This window comes from Chiloscyllium plagiosum, unplaced genomic scaffold (assembly GCF_037043375.1).
Source record: "Chiloscyllium plagiosum isolate Xiang-an unplaced genomic scaffold, Cpla_swu_hap1 HiC_scaffold_4, whole genome shotgun sequence".
Lineage (NCBI taxonomy): Eukaryota > Metazoa > Chordata > Chondrichthyes > Orectolobiformes > Hemiscylliidae > Chiloscyllium > Chiloscyllium plagiosum.
In genome coordinates, this window is record NW_028270142.1 from 39,844,071 (window position 1) to 39,868,196 (window position 24,126).

A 24,126-nucleotide genomic window follows, 5' to 3' on the forward strand; every position below is an offset into this window, starting at 1 on the left:
TCTATATTTATATTAATATATATTTTAGGTTAGTCACTGATCAACAAGAGGTTATATTTATGTAGCAATGTAATAAAATAGGAGCATTTATCAGACAAAATTCTACACTGAGACACATAAGAGGGTATGAGCACAGGTGATCAAAAGCTTGTTCAAAGAGGTAGGTTTATATGAGCATCTAAGGTTTGGAAAGTTAGAGAGAGGAGAGAAGAGGTGTAGGGAAAGAATTCCACAGCTTAAGGCCCACCATCTTAGGGTACTGCCACTAATAGTGGGGCACTTAAAATCTGAATGCACAAAGGGCCTGAATTAGAGAAATACAGATGTCTCACAGGGTTAAGGAGGCTGAAAGAGATTACAAAATTAGAGAGGACCAAGACCATGGAAGATTTGAAAACAAAGATGAGAATTTTAAAATCCTGACTCTGGCTGACTGGGAGCCAGGGAACACATGAATGTTGGGCAAATGGGACTTGGCATGAGTCGGACTGCAGCATTTTGAAGTAGCTTAAGTTTAGGGATGCTGGAAGGTCCAATCTGGTACAACTATTCTCAAGATGCTCTTTCCCTGATGCTGTGCCAGGGAGGTGCCTGAGGGTTAGAGTGACAGTAGTGTTTGGCCTTGTTATGTAATCATGAGCCAGTTCCGATGTGGGTGGTACTTTTTTTCTGGTCTCTGATTGTCAGAGCTGTATCACTTTGCCAGGTGATTGAACTGCTGGTCATGGGCACCCTCAGTCATGAGAGAGCTGCTCAAGAGGTCAGTACCATTATTATGGCTGTCTGTGGAGTAGATGGAATTGTAACTTTCATCTGGAATGGCTGCTGAATATGAGCAAATGGAGTTACAAGGAGCGGAAGCCTAAATCTGTAAGTCTTCAAGTAATGTGTCTTCTCATACTACCCCTATATATAGTTATGTTTAATAAAGCCTGTTGCAGTTTACTCAAAATCTTTTCAATCTCATCTAACTACATGGTGGCAACAGTGACCAGATCCATGGAATCAGAGGCAAGCAGCAGTTAGAGCCTGAAGTGAAGCTGAGTGAGAAACAAGACCCGTCCAGCAATTTAAGCCCAGAGGTAAGGTAAATATTCGAAAGGTAGCTCAATGGTGGTAGAGGCCTGGTTAGCGACTGATCTCTGGGTGTACTGGGTACTAAACTCCAGAATGGGAAAGCCCATGCAGAAGCTGAATGAAGAGCAGAGAAGGCCCATGAAAGAATTTGCAATTAGTCACAAGAAGATATCAATCAGCCACAGTGTAGAAACATAGAAGATAGGAGCAGGGGAAGACTATTCTGTCATTTGAGCCTGCTCTGCCATTCAGTGTGATCATGGCTGATCATCAAGTTCAACATCCAAATCCTGCCCTCTCCTTATATCCCTGATTCCTTTAGCCACAAGAGCTCTATCAACCTCCTTCTTGAAAGAATACAAAGTTTTGTCCACATGTCACTTTCTGTAGTAGTGAATTTCACAGGCTAACCATTCTTTGGCTGAAGAAATTTCTACTCATCTCAGTCCTAAAAGGTTTACCCCTAATCCTTAAACTGGTTCTGACTCACCCACTTGGGAACATCCTTCCTGCATCGAACCTGCCTGGTCCAGTTAGAATTTTTTATTTTTCTATGAGATACCCCCTCATCCTTCTGAACTCCACTGAATACAACCCTAATCAATTCATTGTCTCCTCACATGTCAGTCCTGCCATCATAGGAATCATTTTGGTAAATATTTCCTGTACTCCCACTATAACAAGAACATTCTTCCTCGGATAAGGAGATCAAAACTAGAGACAAAATTCCCAGTGTGGCCTCATCAATGCCCTATTTAATTGCAGCAAGACATTCTTGGTCCCGTACTCAAATGCTTTTGCTATGAAGACCAATATACCGTTTGCCATCTTTACTGCCTGTTGCACCTGTACACTTACTTTCAGTGACTGATGATGAGAATATGCAGGTCTTATTCAACATTCTCCTCTCTCAATTTACAGTCATCCGAGTAATAATCTGCCTTCCTAATTTTGCTACTAAAGTGGATAACCTCAAATTTATCCACATTCTACTGCATCTGCTGTGCATTTTCCCATTCATTCAGACTGTCCAAATCACACTGAAACATCTCTGCATCCTCCTCACACCTCACCCGTCCACCCAGCCTTGTGCCATCTGCACATTTTGAGATATTACATTTAGTTCCCTTATCTAAATCATTAAAATATATTGTGAATAGCTGGGGGTCCTGGCACTGATTCATGTAGTACTTCGCTAATCACTGCCTGGCATTCAGAAAAAAAAATTATTCCTACGCTTTGCTTCCAATCTGCAAACTAATGTTCTATCTCAATGTAGTGCCCCTAGTCCTGTGTGCTTTAACTTTACACATTAATCTCTTACATGGGACTTGGTCGAAAGCCTTTTGAAAGTCCAAATAAACTACATTCACTGGCTCTCCCGATCAGCTCTATTAGTTACATCCTTGAAGAATTGCAGTAGATTTGTAATTCCATGCTGATTGTGTCTGATTCTACCATTGTTTTCTAAGTACTTTGCTATGACATCCTTGATAATTGACTATGGCATCTTCCCCAACACTGACATCAGAATCACTGGTCTGTAATTGCCTCTTTCTCTTTACCTTCCTTTTTAAATAGTGGGGTTACTCTCCAATCTGTAGAAACTGTTCCAGAGGCTAAAAAAATCTTGGAAGATGACCACTATGAATTGACTATTTCTCGGGCCACTCTTTAAGTACACTGGAATGTAGATTATCAGATCTTGCAGATTTACCAGCTGACAATACCATCAATTTCTCCAACACCATTTCTCTACTAAACCCTATGTTCCTCGTTTTTTCTGATACATTATTATTGTCCTCCTTTATAAAAACAGAAGCAAAGTATATATTTAGCTTGTCAGCCATTTCTTTGCCCCCCCCCCCTCCCCTTATAGATTCCCTATTTCTGACTGTAAGGAATCTACATTAGTTTGCACCAATATTTTTGTCTTTACATATCTACTGAAATTCTTACAGTCACTTATTAGGTTCCTCACAAACTTACTCTCATAGCCAACTTCTTAAGCAATCCCTTGGTCATCCTTTGTGACTTCTAAGCTGCTCCCAACCCTCAGATCTATTGTGATTTTTCTTGCTAATTTATATGCCTTGTTTTGCATCCAATATTATCTCTAACTTAACCTCGTAAGCCATGGTTTGGCCATTGTTCTCTTTCCACCCTTTTCAGGGAGAGAGCTAGTGGATAAGGCACCCCAAAATATTCATCTGCTGGGAAGAATGCCCACTGGCAAGGAGTCAGATTGGCTGCCCTCATACTGAAGGCTGCCAGCTAATTAAGAAACCAATAAGGGCAATCTTGCCTTGGAAGCAATCTCACTTGGATGGCAAGTACAGAGGCAGCTAAATGGAAGGCTTGCTCAAGATAATTGTGCTGATGGTTTGTCTACCATTAGACTGGGCTCAGGATGTCTGTTTTTTTTCCCAATGAAGGCCCCCATCACCACCCTGTGGCCCTGATGTGTTGGCTCCCCCTACTACCTTCCATGCATTGGATGGGTGCACAAGGTGGATTGCTCTCATCTAATGGTTGTGTTCTGATGTGGACGCACAGCATAATACTGATATCTGCATCCCAATGTGGAACCCCCTCCTATAGCCCTCCTCTGTGTAGTGCTGAAAGAGAGCTCCCATGTGGATCTCACCATGTGGTCCTGTTGCAGACCTGGCAGTGTGGTGCCAAAGTAGTTTGTCCCAGTGCAATACATCATGAAGTCAGAGAAGAATTTCTGTCAAGCGCAAGAGATCGTATGGGAAAGATGTTTGATAAGGGAAGCCAAGTAGGTGAGAAAGAAAAGAAAATGTTTGTTTATTGCTTTTCATGACATCAGAATGTCCCAAAACACTTACAACCTATGGGGTACCTTTTAAAGTGAAGCCACTAATGTAATATAAGAAACACAAGAACCAAATTAGGCATTGCAAGCTCCCATGCACAGGAATGATACAAAATTTGTTTTTGAACATGTTTCTGAAAATTTGGTGTTAAAAAATTCATTAGGATGTGAGTGTAATGGACAAAGGTGAGTTCATTGCCAATCCTCCACTGCCCTGAAGTGATGTTGACTGATCCTCTCTTTTAAAGGATGTTGTTTGAGGGAGATGCCTTGCCTGTTGCACCATTTCAGAAGGCAGTTCAAATCAAGTACATAAGTCTTGGATTAGAGTGTCATGTAGATCCAACTGGGTAAGAATGTCAGGTTTCCTCCCTCAAGGATCCTAATTACTACATCTCCAATGCTTCAAAGATTGCTTTTATCGAGAACAAGTTTTTCCAGATTTTTATAAACTGAATTCAAATTCTCAAACTTGCCATGTTGGTATTGAACCCCAGTGTCCCAGCATTATTAATTACCAACACAGATAAATACTACCATTTCCTCTTATTAATAAATAATACTGCATTCAGTAAAACAACAAATCGTAATGCCATTGTATTCTGGAGCTGTTTTGGTAAATATGTCAAATTTTCAAGAGAAATTTTCCCCCATTTGATACCTACTTAAACATAGCTATGTATGTACACTGAAACACTGCCACATTAAGGAAAACTCTATCAACACTCTTGCAAATAGCGAGACGTTTGCACAAACATCACTGTCTGCAGTATTTGCTTTTCTTGATTTTTGTTCAAAAACATAAATTGACCAAAGATTCAAAGGTCTTAGTTTCAACTGCTCTCAAGGGTCTTGGCAAAAAGCCTTGGTTTGACTGGGATTTGTTTATTGAAGGGGGAGGAGAGAGGATTGTGCCATTCAGAGGATTTGTGTCTGATAGAAATGGGAAATAAAATATTCTCAGTTGCTGAATGGTCCACACAGTCATGGGAATTCACAGCAGAGCAAAGAGATCTGCCAATCTGCCACAGTAAGTTTAGTGCTGCTGTAAATGCAGGGACATGATGACACAGATAGGAAACAGAGAGCATGAGTAATAATCTGGAAAAATCCCCAACATTCTCTTTAGGTACAGTATGTGCCTAGTCAGCTGCTATTTCTTCCCAGAGTTAAGTAGGATTTGACACACCAAAGACAATAGCCTACTTTTTCTTTTTATGTGTTATCAGCTGCGGTTCAGATGGTAACACTCTCACCATTGACTCTTAATGTTGTGAGTTTAAACACTGCTCTAGAGACTTGAGCACATATCTGTACTGATGACCACGGTAGTACTGGGAAAGTGCTGTGCTGCCACAGCTTCATCTTCTAGTTATGTTGTTTAACGGAGACACTGTCTACTTTCTCAGGTTGATGTAGAAAAATCCCTCATTATTAAAAGAGCTGGGGAGTTCTTCCTTGATGTCACCGTAATATTTGTCCTAAAACCAATGTCCCTAAAACAATCGGTTATCTGGTCATTATCACATTACTGTTTATGGGAGCTTACTGTGCACAAATTGTTTCCTACATTAGAACAGTAACTACACTTCAAAAGTATTTCATCAGCTGTAAAACACTTCAGGTCCTTTTGACGTTGTGAAAGTTGCTGGTACAAATTCAAATGTTTTTTCCAAACAAAATAATGAACTGAATAATAATATTAAAATGGCTGAATATAAATTCCTTCAGATTGATAATCCATTAAATTCTGTTAGAATGACATTATAATTCCAGGCAGTACCTGTAGTCTGAATCTTGAGCATCTTATCCTAGGATCTAAAGGGCAGGACAGCTATTCACCTCAAAATAACAGAAGATCATGGCCAGGCATTTGTGTTGAATCCTGTGCTCAGTTAGGCATTCACACATTAATGAAACTATGAATGAGGTAACTGCTGACACTCCCACTTTGAAGCAGAATGAGGACAGAATGGGTAATTAGATTGGAAATATCTCAAATCTACCGGAGACAAAACTATTTCTGCATTCCTCTCCCAAAGAACAACCAGCTACCTCTAACCCACTCTTGGAACAGCAGCACCATTTGAAAATAGGAATATAAGGTCTGGTTAATATCTGTCTCCCATGTATACCTCATTTACCACAGTGAATAAGATATCTGTCAGACAGATCATACATAGAGGCCGCTATTTTGAATGTTTTTACTGAAGGTTTTTTTTCTTCTTTAACTGCATTGCAATATATTTTGCAATATTAGAATAAACACTTTTACTTGTTTTGGACATGGAGATGAAAAAGATACTGCTTTAAAGGTGGATGAAGGTGCTGCAGTTTTGAAAAACGCAAGTTACTGGAACCAACCACAAGTTGTGTAAAAACATAGCTGATGCAAGCAGTGTGGGAGGAGATTAGACACCTTGGCTCCATGGGTGTCCGGGGATAGATTTTCCCAGTAACAGATTTTCCCAGTGACAGAATTTTGGCTGGTTTCTCAAGCAGGGCATAGTATCAGCAATTCAGCATAGTAACAACGTAACTGGCTCCTGGGCGAGTGGCTACAGCTTTGTGTTTGGACAAAACAGGAGAGCATTAGCCTGTAAAGGAGAAAACATCTCTCTCCTTTTTGTGAATAGATAAATTAAAGGAAATCCCAAGATGTTTGCTATTTTCATTCTCTGCAAATTCACTTCTTGAAAAGGAAAAGGGGGAAAACTGAAGATTGAGCACTCATGAGGCGCTAGGGGCTATCAGCAGCAGAATTGTACTCTGCAATCTGTAACCTCATTTCCTGGCATTCACCCTGTGCTGCCATTACTGTCAAACCAATGAAGAGGACATGTTAGGAGCAGCAGTAGGCATACCTAAAAATGAAGTTTCAAACTGGTGAAGCTAAAACACAGGACTAATTACAGGCCAACCAGCATAAGGAACAATTGTTTGAACGACCTAAACAATTCCACAGTTAGCAGATGACAACTATGCTCTGCAGTCCTGCCACATCCAGTCATGAATTGTGGTGGACAACTAAACAACTCACTGAAGGAGGAGGCTTTACAAAAATCCTCATATTCAATGATGGGAGAGCCCAGAATTTCAGTGCAATAGATAAAACTGAATCAGTTACAACCATCAGAATTGCTGAGTGATGATTCATCTCAGCCTCCTCTAGAGATCCCCAGCATCATAGATACCAGTCTTCAGACAATTTGATTCGGACAACATGACACCAAGAAATAGCTGAAGGCACTGTATATGGCAAAAGCTATGAACCATGGCAATATTTTGGCAGTAGTACTGAAGCCAAGCTATTCCAGTATGTCTAAAAACTAGATTCTACTCAACAAAGTGGAAAGTTGCCCAGGTACGTCATGTACAGAGAAGGCAGGAAATGTCCATCTCAGCCAATTACGACCCCTTCAGTTACTCTCAATTATCAGTAATGTGATGGAAGGGATCATCAACAAAGCTATCAAACATCACCTGTTCAGCAACAACCTTTTCACAAAAGCTTATTTTGCCAAGGCCTCTCAGCTCCTGACTCATGGTTCAAACATGGACAAGAGAGATGAATTCCAAAGGTGAGACAACAAGGCAGCATTTCATGGAGACTAACATTAAGAAGCCCTTGCAAAACTGGAGTCTATGGGAATCGTGAGGTATAATCTGCCAGTTGGAGTCATACCTAACACAAAGCAAGATAGCTGTGGTTGTTGAAGATCAGTCATCTCACTTCCAGAACACCATTTCAAGAGTTCCTCAGGGTAGTGTCCATATTCAGCTGTTTCATCAGCTTCCCTCTATCGTAAGGTCAGAAGTGGAGACGTTTACTGATAATTGCACAAACTTCAGCACAATGTTCATTCACGACTCCTCAGATACTAAAACAGTCTTTATCCTAACACAGAAGGAACTGGACAAGATCCAGGCTTGAGTTAACAAGTAACAAGTAACTGTGCCATGCTAAGGGGGGAATTGGTGAATTGGTAATGGCACTGAATTAGTAATCCAGAAATGCATGCTAATGCTTTGGGGAAATAAGTTCAAATCCCACTTTCACAGTTGGTGAAATTTGAGTTCTACAAAATCTGGAATCATATAACATAGAAAGTAGACAGCCCTCGATGTTGTGCCGACCTCTTATTCTACTCTATGATCAAACTAATCTACATACCCACCATTTTACTATCATAATTTTCATTTTACTTCATTTTACTATCAAAATGTAATATTATAAAGCTCAACCATACAGCCATTGTTATTTGCTGTAAACACCCATCTGGTTCATTAATACCTTCTAGGAAAGGAGATATGTCTTCTTACCTGGCCTGGTATTCACGTGACTCCAGACCAACAGCAATGTGCTTGACACTTGACTGCCCTCTGAAAAGTCATAGATAGTCAATCTGTTCAAAGATACTTGGGATGGGAAACAGATTTTGATGTTGCCAGAGATACCCATATCTCAAGACTTTAAAGCAGATTCAGCACATACCCGGCATATGCTGTAAGTAATGGGAGGAAATGGGCCAGAAGAGTGAAGTGACAGCATAATTAAAACACAACAGAGAATTCAGAACATTCAGGGATGGCTGGCCCACCAAATAAAGTCAATTCTGACTGATTTTCATTCTCCTGCATCCTCACACATTACATTCCAGAAATGTCAGGTGGTGAATCTTAACATATATTTATAAGCATTTATTTATAGCATTGCACATTACAAAAATACACCTCCAAACAGTGTCACAGTGTGTTGATGCACAAGGCATAATTCAGTGATAACAGTTCATTCTCATCTTTGCATACAATTAAACATACTTTCTACACAATTCACATCACAAAGTCCTTTATTTTCCAAGATCCCTGTCAAGGGCTTTTATTGCACAGAAATCTACATTTCCCCTTTTATCACACAACTTCCAAGTTGTGAAGGCAGAAGCAGAAACTAACTCCCACATCATTCCATCAGAAGTTTCAACAAAATCTATTTGGCCTTTCCATAAATATTCCTCACTATGATAGGGTTCTTTGTGGATAAGTTCCTTACTAATTCTAGTTTCTGGTCACCAAGAATTACAAAGCTGATGGATGGGTTACCAAATGGTGAATAAGTGGAGGAACAAGTTACTGTAATTGCAGGAATCTGCACTGAAAAAAACAAATGCTGGAGATCACAGTGGTTCAGACAGCATCCACGGAGAGAGAGAAAGCTAACATTTCAAGTCTAGTTGACTCTCATCGCAGCAGTGATCTCAGCATTTGTTGTTATTGGTGGATAAGTGGACAAGAGTTTGGTAATTTTTCTTAGAGGTTCTAAAGTTCCTGGAGCCTTAGTTGGGATTGTTTAATTATTTACAGCATTGTAAATAAAACAAGATTTTGTTCTTAAATTGTGCATACTTTCGTTAAGACCCAGTTGACAGTGAGAAAGAATTCAAATAACTTACCGAACCTTTGAAGAAAGTTGAGTGCATTTGTTTAATAAGGTAGAGATCACAGAAGCCTGAGATGAAATGCCAAAATGAAAAGTTTTTCTCAGTAAAAGATCAAATTAAGCAAGGATAAACCTGGACAGCCACCTGAAAGGCGTAAGGCAAACAACATTGGATTTGTGGTTTGACTACGCACAGATACTACTGAAAGCTGAGAACACTGAGAGATGGCCACTGAAAGGACATTCATTGTCAAATTCCTGCCAGAACCTCTGAAGGACAAGGAGACAGCCAGTCCTGTGTAAATGCCCCCACTAATCCTGGTAAATATTGATAAGCTCATACACAACCAGCCCACCTATTGAGGATACTCAGGCTGACTGCTATGAAGTGGGAGGTGAAGAAGCTTGGTTGTACAACATTTATCATTGACATGCTTTGGAGGAATAAAGGAGCTTCTTCCACTTGACAGCATGGCTTAATACTTTTACATTCTCACAATAGATGCAGATTATTGGCTCAGTTTAATGATCAGAGGTTTACATTCCAGTTGCAGCAACTCTCAAAAATGCCGATCTAAAGTATTGCAGCCTTTCTGAGTTAATCAACTGGAAAACTCATATCAACTTCACTCTTCTTTGACAACCTATGTTGTAAGCAATAGTTGTGGCTTCACCATCAGATCTCACCAATGATAGAACAGGACAGCACAGAAGAGGGCCATTCCTGTGCCTGTGCTGACTCTTTGAAAGAGATAACCAATTAGTTCCATGCCTCCTGCTCTTTGTCATATTGCTGCATATTTTCCTGTTCTTTTATTTATCCAATTCCCTTTTCAAAGTTATTTAAATCTATCCTCTAGGCAGCACATACCATATCACAACAGCTGTGCAAAAAGAATTCTCATTCTTTCTCTGGTACTTTTAGCAATCATCTTTAATGTGTGTCTCTTTGATTATCAATCCTCCAGCAGTGGAAACTGTTCCTCCTTATTCACATTACAGTTTTCAACATCTCCATTGAATTTTCTCTTAACCTTTTCTAGCCTAATGAGAACAAACCTATCCTCTCTAATAATCCCATGTAATTGAAATTCCTCATTTCTGTTTATGATTGGTCATTGTTAGTGGATCCCCAATTCATTACGATTGTGGGTAGGATATCCCCAAATGGTTATGCTTCGAGGAGGACATAATTGGTTCCCTTTCTTTACTTGGCACATTAACTATTTGGTCAAAACAAATCAATTTTCAAAAGGTTCCTCCCCATGTGGATACTTTTCCCAGTACGTATTCATATAGGTTAGAGATGTGGGGTGAGTCCAAGAAGTGAAATTAAAATAATACAAATCAGTCTTTGGCTTGTCCATGATGAATACTTTGTGAAATATTGCAGCCATCAATCTGGGTAATTCTGGCCAGAGTATTCTTGATTTTGCAGTCAGCTAAAATCAATGTGTCCAGTTTCCAGTTGTTTTGCTAATTATTTGTTTTCAAAAGAGAGAGAGTACTGATTTCTTTTTACCTGCATCTGCAGGAGTATCTAAAGCAAGTTCTCAGCTATGCTTCTTCACAGTATGCTTTAGCACAGTAAGACTTGAACAACAAGCTCCTATATTCATTCACCTGTCTTGTGTATTGACACACAAAGACCAGAGTTTGCAAATTTATTTTAAGCCATTTTTTCACATATTCCTAGAAGACAAACATATCTTTTAACTAGTGGGTTTGGTTTTAACTCATATTGTCTACAGTTTGGGACCCAACCGACAAGAGAATACCATTCAGTTTTTAAATGTATCCCTATGAAATGTTTCTACCTGAAGCTCCCTTGGCATCCTTAGGTATGACATTCTATGGTACCCCCTTGAATTCAGATCCATATAGGGTTTTCAGGTGGCCTCTGAATTTATATTCACAGCTATCTTTTGGCATGTTTGTCTTTCTTTAAAAATTATAATTAAAAGTACAACATACAATTGCAACATTTAAAAGGCATCTGGATGGGTATATGAATACCCATATTTGGAGGGATATGGGCTGGGTGCTGGCAGGTGGGACTAAGTTGGGTTGGATATCTGGTCAGCATGGAAAAGTTGGACTGAAGGGTCTGTTTCTGTGCCGGATATCACTATGACTCTATGGCTCTATATCTGTCAGTAATTTGGGATCATAGTCCACTTTGACAACACATTGTACCTTTCCAGTAAATCTCCGCTGTACTTTCTCCAGAGTCTTGACATCTTTTCTAAAGTGTAGCTTTAGAAGTGGCTGCAGCTAAATTAAACAGGAAATATCAAAGTTAAATAACATACTAGTTACCATAGCTTGTTGATGTTTTTGCCCATTTTAGTGAGAAAAGATTCAGACCTGACCTTGGAATGTAAATCACTGAAGTCAGCAAATGTATTTATCTGAAGGAGAGGTTATCCAAATTGCACATTTAAAGCTTCAATTATGACTGAGGTACATTTCTCTCCTAATAATGACAAAAACAAACCACTTAAGAAAATTGATTTCTCAGAAGAACCAACAGATATCAGATAGAAATGCCTGCAACCCAACACCTGGGATTAAGATCTTGTTGTTCCTGTCCAAACACGGCTCAACAGAAAAGGAGACTCAGTGGTCCCTGGGTAAAAACCATGACAAACACCTCATCAACATTACCAATAAGCAGCTGGGATAAGCACTTGATTTTATTTCTGGGGGATTTACACACAGATTCTGTGTCACCAGCTTAGCAGACTAACATATTAAACTCCATTCAAAACAGATACTTGAGCAACCTATCATTCAAGCACCCATCCAACAATCTCTCCCAGGTAGGATTAAGAAGCTAATAAATTTGACCACCTTACAACCAGTAAAATATTGCATGAACCATGAGCCTTTAAGAGTGCAGCTTGACTTTTATTGGCTGGAGACCAATGAAAAATGAGTCACTGAACACCATTAGGTAAATACACCAAATAGAAAGTTAGAAAAAAAAGTCAAAAAACAGAAACAGGCTACTGAGATGAATAAAAACATGTGTTTATCAGCAGGAAAATCAAATGATCACATTTATCAACTATGTTCCTATATCACTTTATCCCATTTATCTTTTACCAGCTTTCGGATCTGCACTTGATGGTCGATTTAATTTCTATTCTAATTACAATTACTGGAAAAGTGAATTCCACAGCCTCCTTAACCCTGTGTAGAGAAAAGATACTCTTCCCAATGCTCCAAGTTTATTCAATTTAATATTGTCTTTATGATCACTCATTATTCTCAACTATTGGAAACAGTCCGGTTCTAGCTATTTTTCCCCTCAAGTCAGAATTGAAAACACTTTCATTGCATTGCCCTGTAATCTAATGAAAAAAGTAGTCTTCCTATTTCTCATTTAGACATTTGGTAATACAGACCTTGAATATTGCTGAGAGAATTTGCATTTTGTAAAGCTTTTCATTTTGCACTCATGAGGATATATTGCAGTAAATACCAACGTAATAGGAATGCAGCATTTTATACTGTATGAGAAGAGATTTGCTGATTCATTGTAAAGTAAACTGTGATTGGTAGAAATGTTGCAATGGCGTGTGCATTAGTTATATGAGGACTGACAGTTAGCTGTCAAGTTGTGTTTAGATTTAGACCTGGCAGGTTAACTCTACTATGTCAAAGTTAAAAATCACACAACACCAGGTTATAGTCCAACAGGTTTAATTGGAAGCACTAGTGTTCAGAGCATCGCTCCTTCATCAGGTGGTTGTGGAGGACACAATTGTAAGGCACAGAATTTATAGCAAAGGTTTACAGTGTAATGTAACTGAAATTATACATTGAAAAATACCTTGATTGTCAGATGAAAGACTCAACAGACAATCAAGGTATTTTTCAATGTATAATTTCAGTTACATCACACTGTAAACTTTTGCTATCAACTTTTTGCCCTGGTGGCAGCATCCTGTTAGTGGAGAGCATCACACATTCTGCTCCTGTAGAGTAGCAATGTGGAGCAATCAGCTTAGCCTGTTTGTTCAAACTTTTTCAGATATTGTCACTTCAGGGTAATCCGAGGTAGACTGGGGATTTTTCAGAATCAAAAGTAATGGCTGTAGGACTATTGAAGAGTTTGTAAGATATACAGTAAGAAATAATATAACCGGTTTTAGCATTATCCTGCGGAAAAGCTTTGATGTGTCCTATTTCAGCATTAAAATTTACAAAAGGAACAAATGGCTCTCATCCTATTTGCAAAGTTGCTTATTATGTTAGATTTATAATAAGTGGGACTGTTGGAGTTTCAATGCACAAACTGAACAATGAAGATATGTTTGTGGTACAAATTAGAAGCACACACCCAGATGATTTCTCAACCAGGACATCAATGAAACATAGTCGAGAATGTATTGCTGGAAAAGCACAACAACAGCATCTGAGGAGCAGGAGAATCGACATAAATTTCAGACATAAGCCCTTCCCATCAATGAAAACAGAGCTCATTTGACAGTTATATTTCAAAAGTGAATTTGAGCACAAGCTGCATACTACAAAGACATAGAAGGAAGTTTTTCATACCAGACAGCATCTTCAGTTCACATTGCTCTGTCTCCAAAACGTCAATATTGTTCCTTCTGTGTGTATGTTTATGTTTTAGCTGCAATGAAGTGTGTTACATTCATCAATAAGTCAGATGAAAATCACGTACTTAATGTGAATAACCTGGCACTGTAAATGTATAGGAAATTTTGACTTTCAATAACCCAGAAGCATATAAACTACCTAGACCAAACGGATACATAATCACTAGGTTCACCTCTAATGTTGTCCTGACTTCAATAAAGCTATATGTCTGATTTCCTTCAAGGGGTCAGACTTTTGTTGGTGTGATTTATGAACAGTTACTCTTGTTGTAAGGATCAAGATCAGATTCCCATTAGTCATGGACCTTGGTGTAGTGATTGTAACGAGGTCAACCAGGTGGACCTCATAGAATATGAGTTCTCCAATTGGGAATGTTAATCTGGTCCAATCAGGAAGACCTGGCTGACAGATGTAAGCAGGAGTGTTGCCTATGCCCATACTAGTCTGAAAATGCCTGATCTCAGAAGCTAAGCAGCCTTAGGCCTGGTTAGTACTTGGATGGGAGACTGCCTAGGAATAGCAGGTGCAGTAGGCTTTAAAAAAATTAAACAGGAGTGTCAGAGGTTCTGTTTGCTCTGAGAAAGCAGAATTGGTGTCAAGGACCCTCCATGAATAACTAAAGGAGACGTGGTGATGGGATATCAGCCACTGTGCAGTTATTTCATATTGCAGTGGGAGATGAAGGGAAACACAAACAGATAGCCTGTACTGAAAGGTGGACAATGTGTCACTGATGCATGAACAATGAGGATGATAATGATTAGCTCAGGTAAAGTATCTGTAGGATGATAACTGCAATTGTTTTTATTTCTGTTCTTTGCTCAAAGTGGACTACTGTTAGATATAAAATTGATTCAATGAGTGACTGCTCCATTTACTAGGCCACTGGGTTGGTTTATGCAGTTCACCTGTTGGTTATAAGAATGTGTATCCAACTCAAAGCTTCTCTCTGCTGCTCTTTTGCCTTTCATTTTTCACTATTTAGTGTGTATTCCTTCTTCTGATTCATACTCCAGAATGCATCTTTTCACATTTAACCACTCTTTCTGTCATATGTCAATGCTGGCATTGTGGCATCTATGTGGCCAACAAGTGCTGGTCTTGTCAATGACATTTACACTCCATGAATAAAAATATTAAAAATGTTATATTGAGGGAGGCAATGGCAACAACATCAATGACTGAAATGTAGGCATTTCTCCTCCTCGGGTCTCTTATTCCACCATTTTCCTTGGCACACTAATAATAGGATGCAGTGCTTTCTGTTCTTATTTCAAATTGAGAAATTCTACCAACTTTTCTCTCAATCTTCAACCCTTACCTTCAACTTCCTGTTTTTATTTCTGGGGATAGAAAATTGACCAGTGTCAACAAGAGGCCAGTGAAGACATAAACACCTTAACTATACTTCCTCACAACCCACGTCTTTCAGTAAAATCAAAGAAGTGCAGATGCTGGAACTCTGAAACACACACAGAGAGTGTTGGAGAAACTCAATAGGTCGGCAGCATCTATAGAAAGAGAAGCAGATGTAACGTTTCGAGTCCGGTGACCCTTCTCCCCCAGGAATATTGAGGAAATTTCTTAGAGGGATGGAGATGCTGAGGTAAAGAGGTTTAGAGGGAACATCCTAATTCTGAGGATGGGAATCCAAAAATTGAAAGCTGTACTGCCATCAGGAGGATAATGGCTGGGAAGTGGAGGAGGGAAGGGGAAGCCACATTATAAGAATTGGAGAAGAGAAGGAACATTGGAGAAGAGTTTGAGTTGATCATATGGAGACAAATGATATGAGATCCCTTGCGTCTACTTTTCCCATTGCAACCCACCCTACCAAGCTCTCTGGCTGAACACATCTGAGTGTAGCTGGAGAATTTGTCTCCAGCCTGGGGATCAGACTCTGTGCTGGGAATCCTGTACTTAATCGGATTGACAGCTGGTGTCTGCACTCTCAGCAAGGAACAAGTTTATTTCAAACTCTGGCATTTACACTAAGAAAATTCTGATGCAACATGCTCTGTAACATTGGCAATGATTTACCAGGTTGGACTTGCATGTTTTTCAGATCTTATCTTTCTCTGAAAACAGCACAAAGCTCACCATTTCCATTAGGTTTCTAACTGGTTGGAAATGTACTTAACTGAAGGGAAGCGACATCACATTGAGACTTTATAGTGAAATGGAAAGTTTGTTTTTTTAAATAAAACTTTGAGAGATAGGTGTACAAATTGCAGCTTATTAATGTTCATGTACTTTCGAGACATGATTTTAAACTAGTAACAGTGAAGGAATGGTAATACTTTTCTAGGGCAGGCTTATATATGGCTCAAAGGGAATCTCACAGATAGAGATGTTGCAATGCAGCTGTTATTTTTGTCCTTTAACATCATAGAGATTATGCATTTGGAAGGTATTGTCGAAGGAATCTTTGAGAGTTTCTGTCGTGCATTTTATAGGTGGTACCTATTGCTGCTACTGTACATTAGTGGTAGGGGTAGGGGGAGGGGAGGAGGGAATGAATATTTAAGTTACTGGATTTTTGTACAGTCACTCCACAATAGTGATAAAAGTGCAGCAATTTGTAACTGCTCTGGTTTGTGAATTAAACCTGTAACCATTTTATAATTTTTCCATGGGCAGTGGAAAAAACTGCCAGTTCTGCTTCATATCACCTTTCCTTTCAGCCAGGAACAGGAAAGGAAATTTTGCAACCATTGTGTCTTACCCAAGGCTTTCTTTGTTTCTTTCTCCATGGTTTTCAATGGCAGTTAGTAGCTTTTTAGTAGCTTCGGACATCCTTGTATTCCTTTTTAGTAGCAGTGCTTCTATACAACTTTTCAACACTCAATCTCAGCTCCATTCTGACACCATGGCTAAATGTTACCAGAAACTGTCTAAGTGTTAATCTTGGCATATTTTGTGAAGGGTTTCTTTCTATGAACACTATCAGAAATTCTCACTTTGTTATTTCCAAAACCTACCTCACTATCTATGCACCATGGCACTGTGGTGCCCTGGTCATCATATCATGCCTCTTGTCACTGCCTGTACTAGTCCTGGCATTCCCAGCACTGGCACCATATTTAAAATGCAGTTATGAGACAGGTCGCATGCTGTCAGTCATGTTTCATCTCAGACGTTGCCCTGGATATGGTGACCAGAGTGAAATTGACACTGTTTTTTTCACAGAGTTCTGGATGTCCTGTTGGACATGATGGCCAGAGGAGAGTGATCTTCTTCCCTCAGGAATGGCAGAGCAGACCACACCACCAAACCCTGTCTGTCTGGACACAGCCTGCTGCCCAGGTGAGTGCTATTTCCACAGACCAGAGGAATATGTACCAATGCCACAAGAAGGTCAAAAACCTTCTGAGTTTCACTAGGATAAGTACCACTATCTTCTCTCTACTAACCTCACACTCATTCTATCTCTGCTATTGCACCCACCTCTCACCAGGCCTCATGGTCTACCACTCTCAAGATGTCATGTAACATCCTCTCCATCTAATCCTACCCCCACAACACTAACCCTACATGTCCTACTCACACACACGGGTCACCTCATGTTTCCCCCACCTGCACTAATAGTTGTGCCATCCACGTTCATCTCACTCATTTCGTCCCTTTTCCTTATTCCAGGAGAAAACAACCCACAATAGAGCAGAGAGAGCAATATGCATGGTTCATTGCCCAACACACCACCGTGAGTGAATCTTGCCCTACCTTTCCCTTCATTTCTTGGCAACCAAGGAAGGATCATTGTCATAGAGTCATGGAGATGTACAGCACAGAAATTGACCCTTCAGTTCAACTCGTCCATGCCGACCAGGTATCCTAACCTAATCAAGTCCAATTTGCCAGCACTTGGCCCATATCCCTCTAAACCCTTCCTATTCATATACCCATCCAGATGCCTTTTAAATGTTGCAATTATACCAGCCTCCAACACTTCCTCGGGCAGCTCATTCCATATACACAGCATCCTCTGTGTGAATATTCAAGTTGTCGCTTAGGTCCATTTTAAATCTTTCCCCTCTCACCCTAAACCTATGCCCTCTGGTTCTGGACTCCCCACCCCAGGGAAAAGACCTTGTCTATTTATCCAATCCATGCTCCTCATGATTTTATAAACCTGTATAATGTCACCACTCAGCCTCCGACTCTCCAGGGGTTTTTAAATTCATTGGTCTCCCATTATTGCCACTGGAAATTCACGTCAAAATGCAACCCCTTTCTCATGACACATTCTGTCTTTTGCTTCCAGAAGGTACCAGTGGAATCTGCACAGTCTCTGGTTACAATGGCGGGGTTGCCTTCTGTACCCTTTACAAGCTGATATACTGACAACTCAATCGTTATTAAATATAGATTAGAGTCCAGAGAACATGCCTGTGAGCACAACACTGCTGAGTGTCTGCAACCAGCCAAGGAAGAAATCCCTACTGACTGGTTCTCGGAGGACTGCCAGCAAACAGGAATCTGTTCATCATTCAGCGGACAAGGATTCCAGCAACTGTTTTCACCCAATGAGTTCAGTAAGCTGATAAACTGTAGGGAATATCAGAATATCAGAAAGATATTGCAGTGTTATTGAAGGAACTCCTGAGTCTTCACATCCATAACCGTGAAGCTTTATGTTCTGGCCACATACAGTGTGGCATCAATGCTGCCCAAAGTGGTCATTGTCATATTTCCATAAGGACTCTGAGCTATGTGAGACCTTATCCGGTTGCATGATGAACAACCAATGTTTATTCTACACTGGGAGTAGATTTCTTCACAAAGCTGCCATGAAGCAGTCCTCTACTCCCCCCAAAAAATCCTATCTTCCACATCATAGCCTATCTCGTTAAAGACTTATATTTCAGTCTGCGAATATGGCAGCCGTGATGCATTTCTTTCAGAACTTGTTACAGAATGTGGTTGGCAAATTTCATAGCATGATCAGTGGGAACAATGTAATGAACATAATTTATTGACCAAGCTCCATGACTGATCATGGCCTCTCCACCTCCAGAATGACATGGTAAGATAGTTCTGACTGACGACAGTGCAGACCATGGACTGCTTCCACTAGGCCTGCAGGACTGACTGTGGCCCAATCTCTGGGCTTTAAGGACCCAGAACCTGGATTCTTGGAGCATCAAGTGCTTGTGACCAAAACCCAGCACTTTGGGTGGCACAATGGGTCAGTGGTTAGCACTGCTGCCTTACAGCGCCAGGGACCCAGGTTTGATTCCAGCCTTGGATAACTGTCTGTGTGGAGTATGCACGTCCTCCCCATGTCTGCGTGAGTTTCCTCTGGGTGCTCTGGTTGTCTCTCAGTTGAAAGGTGTGCAGGTTAGGTGGATTGGCTATGTTAAATTGCCCCGTAGTGTTGAGGGATACTCAGGTTAGGTGGGTTGGCCGTGAGAAATGCAGAGTAAAGGGATTAGGTGGGTCTGAGTGGGATGCTCTTCAGCCAAATGGCCTGCTTTCAAACTGTAGGGATTTTATGATTCACTGTAATCAGACAAGCCCCTTGACTGACTGAAATTCCCTTCACCCCACTAAACACTATTGTCATTTAACATTTACACATAGGCATTCTCTTCAAGCAGATGGAGTGTATATGACACGTAAGTCACTCACCACAGTGACACAGCACTGTGCTGCATAAAGACTTGTTTACCCTCTACACTTCCCCCCGCCCGCGCCCCCGCCCCAATCAGACTGGTACATTGACTCTTCAAAGCTTTCCACCATCACAAGGTGCTTCCTTCTTTGTCATAAAAGCAAGGCCAAACTGCAGAGGTTGGCAGCCTCCATCTCAGTACACACTGAGCAAGCAATGTTATCCAAAGAAGCTGATACCTCCAACTAAGCACTACAGACAGGGTGCATGCTCTCAGAAGCAATGTCACAAATAAATGCTGAATGTCTCTAAGCACAAATGTCACTGAACAATCAAAAGGAAGCTAAGACCCATAAGTAGCCTGTCTCCATCTCAATGCAAAACAACACAGTGCTTGGTTGTCCTTAATTTCAATGCAACCTGACAGAACCATGCAAGTTGTAGGTGTCCCCAACTGTAAAGTTGAGGTGCTGAAATGGTGATTGAGTCGGCTCGTGAACAGGTATGAGATATGGTGATACTGTTGGTTTTCCAATGCCATTCTGTGGAGACAAGTCACCAAGTACTTGCTCCAATTTCTTTTATCAAGTTTTTGTGCATTGGAAGAAAATTGGAAGTGTGCTGTCAATAGGGTGAGTTGCGGTATTCATGAAATGCAAATGCCTGGAAAAAGCTAGTCGCCCCTTGAGTGAGAGATTCCAAAGTCATCATTTAACTGTTCAGGGGAAACTCTGGTGAGCTTTTTTTGATATTGAGAATTCTCACACTATTTAGTCATCTCGTCTGCTATCATTCTTGGCAAACTAGGAATGGGGAAATTCTACCCAATGCTACAAGCTCACAGGAAAATAATCCTGCTTCTACTGGGTCTTTATTGGATTGTTTGTAAGATGGCTGCCTGCAGTGGATGCCTCATTGCAGAGGTCATATGACTATGGCATGTCCAGAAGCACTTTAGGACAATTTCCATCAAATCAGTTGGAGTGCCAACAAAGTGGGCTGCTTCGTGCTGGATGATGTCAAGCTTCCTGAGTATTGTTGGAGCTGCACCTATTCAGGCAAGTGGGTAACATTACATCACAGTCTTGACTTGTGCCTTGTAGGTGGTGAATAGGATTTGGGGAGTCGGTGGGGAGGAGTTCGAAGTCACAGAAATCCCAGCACTAAACTGGTCTTACAGTTTTGTGTGGCTGCTCCAGTTGATTTCCCAGGGTTTTGACAAATTAATCAAAAGACACAAGATTCAGGCCATACAGCTATAAGAATGGCCAACTTTTTTTTCAAGTACTTAATTATTGTATTTCAGACACTTGTCTTCAGGTTTTGCAAGGCCAGTGGAAAGTTTTGGTTGACCACTAGAGGGTGCCATTAAACACTGGTAAGAATGGACTGCTGGAAACAGGAAATTTCACGGAGATAGTATTTGTAAATAATCAGACATACTGATATTACAATATTTACGATTAATAACCCAAAGCACTCTTTATGGTCCCTAAACTGATTACGGCTGTCCTAAAATCAGTAACAACTCTCAGGCAGTCAGGAAATTAGATTATTTGAAATTCCTTAAGATATGTCTAAAAAGCTTTTTGATGCAAATTTATAAATGAATAACATTAAAAGCATTGTCTAGCATGCGTAGAATTTGTATAGAACAGAACAGATCCTGAGAGAATAACATTTGTAGACACGAGGAACTCAGTGGACTCTGGTTAGCAAGGGTAAGGGTGTGTGCAGTGAGTGAGGTTGGGTGAAGCAGAGCAAAGGTGAGGGAGGATGAGGGAGGTTGAGGGCGAAGAGGTTTAGTGAGGGGAGATCAGGTTCGGTGAGAGAGAGAGAGTGAGGGGCTGCGAAAGTGAGGATGAATGAGAGAGAGTGAGGGGACGAGAGAGAGAGTTATGGTGGGTCAGAGGGAGAGCGAGGGTGGGTCAGAGAGAGAGTGACGGTTGGTGAGACAGAGCGAGAGTGGGTAAGGGGAAAGGACAGGTGAGGGGAGAAGATGGGTGAGGGGGGAGGGCAAGGCTGAGTGAGGGGGACATGTTGGATAAGGGAGTGCAGGGCAGTAAGGGGTATAGAGGGTGGGTGAGAGGAGAGAGAGCAAGGGTGGATAAGGGGGAGAGGTTGGTGAAGGAGTGAGGGTAGCGATGGGTGAGGGGGTGAAAGTGCGATCTCTGGTGAGCTGTAGGTATAGACAATGCTGCTCCTTCCTTCTCTGTAACATGTGAGCTCACCCATGATCAGATCTCAGCTGTTCAACTTCACAATTCCATGTGGGGCAATGAAAGAGATGGCTACATTTGTATAGCATCCTTGGGACATCCCATTGTGCATTCTAAACAATGAAACATGAGTTATCACTTGCAATATAGGAAACAAGGTATCCAATATGTATAGAGCCTACAAGTACAATGTGACAAAATGCAGTTCACTTCTTCTGATGGATGTTAGCTGAGGGATAAATATTGGCCAGTTCACCAGGAAGCACTCTCTTCCTCTTCTCCAAAACAGATGTATTCATGGGGGAGAATCACTCGGGGGCAAATCTGTGATATCACTGCTATCTTTCTGACATCAGACAAATATGCCATGTCCACAGTCAACTGATGACAGTCTCCCTGAAGGCTGGTTAGGCTTGCGTGAAATCCTCTGCTCTCCTCCACTGAGCTGCAAACATCATAGCTACAGCCACAGGCTACCTTGTGGAGGGCTTCTCCGAAGAGTCACAAACAGCCAACTCTAATCAGACTCACTGCAGAAACATTCAGAGGGAGCCTCCATCCTGAGGTGCCCACAGACTCCCACCTACTGCAGCAGTGCCCCCCTCACTGTTTAAGTTTGCCGACTGCCCACAACCTTGGGTTGACTTTACAGCCTGCAGTGCCTGACTGCCATCTCTAATAGGCCAGAACTCCCAGAAGCTCCCTGTCTGTTGGCTGCCTCCAGGAGGATTGTGTAGGTGAGTGGTCCTGGATGACCTGCAAATGGTCCTAAAGGCCAACAATCTTCAACATTTGGAAGACAGGCAGCTGAGACATTGTGCTCAAGTCTTGCAAATGGGGTCCAGTGACGTGGAGGCAAATGTTACTAACTGTAACTCGATTGAGATTCAATAGTGCTTGAGCTGAACGCAAGAAACCTCCAGCCATTCAATGGGGAAATTTACTGGTCTCTTAAGCCACAGCAAGAGAGATCACAGAGGTTGTCTACCAAGGCTGATTTCCTTCGATTTATCCTCCATGATATAGACTAGGCTTTGTTATATACACACACTAGAATCAATTCAAACCCATTTATTGCTCAGTTGCTCGATTTTAAATGGATTCCAGCGACCACAACTAAGTCTCCATTTAATATCATTTAAATGGCTAGGTTTCGCCTGCAGAGTGCCTTCAACATTTTTCCTGTAATTCCTGTCAGAGTGTGGAACAGAACTGGAATGCTAGGGCAGCAGTGAAATCCAGGTTAACAAATTCAAACAGGACAAACAGACCTAGGCATTAAATCCTTTTTTTTCTGTTGCTATGGCAGCTGGAATGGGAGACCCTTTATGGGCCAGTCAGGTTTCTACAAACTAATGAAGGAATAAGTCTGGATTGAGGATTCAAAGCAAAAGTCAACCTCCATCTTTCTTATTGACAGGGGCTGAAATCCCTTTGTTCAGTTGGTAACTGGTTAGAGCCTCATAGGTCATGTTCACTAGAGTGGTTAACCTTCCCCTAACATGGAAGCTACATCCTCCTTCTCACAAACATTTACACGATTAATTCAACTAAACGTTCAGCCTGACAAGTTTTTTGCATCAAGCAATGATTGGATAACCCTGTAGTTTCCCAAGATGTTAGCAATATCATTCCTCAAATATAGGAGTACAAACTGGCATTAGTAAGAATGTCATTCAATAATTCACAATAACACAAACAGTGCTCCATAGATCAACCATCATTCATTTACATTACTGATGGGAGTACAATGGGTTTGACTCTCCACAGATCAATCAACCTTTCCATTAGAAGGGCATTGGATCTATTTTCCTTCAAGTTTCAATGATGTAAGGCGACAGAGATAGCACCATGTTTGTAAACCCTGTCTAAGCAGGATTGGCCCTCATTCTGTGCAGGTTTTCAAAGCTTCTCACCAGATCAATCCACTCTGCAGTGCCAATTTCCATCAGAATCTATCGACAGTCTCCTACTCTCAAACTTCATCTTGTCTCGTACCAAGAATCAGAAAACGCAGACAAGTTGTTTAGCGATCTCCCAAGCTTGGGTCAATAGGCTTGGCATTTTCCTTTGTTGAGCCGAGCTATTCAAACACACATAAACATACCTGTCAGAATGCAGATTCCCTTGAGAATGTGTCAGGAACAATACAGACTGTGGTGCCATGTGAGACTGCACACACTTTGGAGTTCAGCAACCTGTCAGCAGCCAAGATCTTTCAGATTCTTGAGTCATGTAACATCAGTCAAGGTGTTCCAATGTGTTTAGCATCTGCATACTCCCGAGACTGCTCTTTATTGGCAGCAGT

The 24,126-nt window shown here is 40.9% G+C and overlaps 1 long non-coding RNA gene across 1 annotated transcript; it reads left to right on the forward strand.

Moving 5' to 3' along the window:
* The first annotated feature begins 822 nt into the window (after positions 1 to 822).
* LOC148150116 (uncharacterized) lies at positions 823 to 17,290 on the forward strand. The gene is made up of 3 exons (XR_015756829.1): positions 823 to 870; positions 989 to 1,082; positions 17,175 to 17,290. It is a non-coding gene; the product is annotated as an uncharacterized LOC148150116 (long non-coding RNA).
* The last annotated feature ends 6,836 nt before the right edge of the window (positions 17,291 to 24,126 follow it).